Genomic DNA, 1,087 nt, shown 5'->3' on the forward strand with positions numbered 1-1,087 from the left:
TATATCGTCGTTGGCATTAACTCATGTCCATGTATTAAATCTATAGCAAGTGAGTGACCTTCTTCATCTTAATGGGTGCGAAAGGTACCAGTGCTTGAGGTGGCTGTTCAGGCCAATGTGGTACACAAGAGCCGGCAGCATTTATCGCAGAGGAGGGTTAGCAGAGGACAAGGAAGTGCGAGTCGTTCTTTGCGCCTTTGACGTCTGTTATTTTCCGTCTGGACCGTTCCCTCGACGATGACAACTTTGAGCGGCCCTTGGCGATTGTCTCCCAGGTATTTGGGCCAGTTGAGCAGCAGAGGTTAGTAGCCTGGAGCTGGTATCGGAAACGGAATTTGGGAGCTCCGAGAGGCTTGGTGCCTGAGGTCATCTCCGCAAGGTGAGTTGACGAAGAACGCGCGTTTGAGGTACACGTATCCTGATCGGCAGAGGTATCATGGTAGTTTAGTACATTCTGGAGTAGAAGCTCTTCATTAGTTATACAGTCTTTTATCGAATCATCTGGTTGTGCAAAGTTTGTACCTTTGGAAATGTTCGATTTTCTTCAAGTCACATCGATACAACACCTACATCTGACGGCCGTAGAGGAGTATGGAAAGGATATCCTCACCGTTTTACCCGCTTCGACTTCATTCAGGCCCCACATGACGGAATAACTGGCTGGGTCATCGCCATGAGTGCTCTCTCCGGTTCCATTCCAATTACGACTGGCCTGAACCAAGGATACATCCTCACACCCACTGTTTTCCCTCTATCTCGGTGCCACGATCCATGACATCCCTGATTTGGCTCCTGGTGTAGATACACAAAATGGATGGAGGACTTTTCAACACCACCCACTTCAGAGCGCATCGACTTACCGCCTTCGCCAAAGTACATGAGCGGTAGTTTGCTGAAGACAACGCCACACCCGCACACTCGGTTTTTGATCTTCAGGAGGTTGTGAACCTCTTCGAAAATTTGTATTCCCGATTTGGTCTGACCACAAATGTAAAGGAAACGAATATCCTTACACAAGGAGCCCCCGACCAACCTCCCCCTGACACCAGTGACATAAGATTATAATATATATATATATATATATATA

The 1,087-nt window shown here is 47.6% G+C and overlaps 1 protein-coding gene across 2 annotated transcripts in view; it reads right to left on the minus strand.

Moving 5' to 3' along the window:
* LOC106867678 (probable serine/threonine-protein kinase nek3) overlaps nt 1-1,087 on the minus strand; it is a 30,665-nt gene that overhangs the window by 20,234 nt on the left and 9,344 nt on the right. The window lies entirely within an intron of this gene.

The sequence above is a fragment of the Octopus bimaculoides genome, chromosome 16, assembly GCF_001194135.2.
Source record: "Octopus bimaculoides isolate UCB-OBI-ISO-001 chromosome 16, ASM119413v2, whole genome shotgun sequence".
Lineage (NCBI taxonomy): Eukaryota > Metazoa > Mollusca > Cephalopoda > Octopoda > Octopodidae > Octopus > Octopus bimaculoides.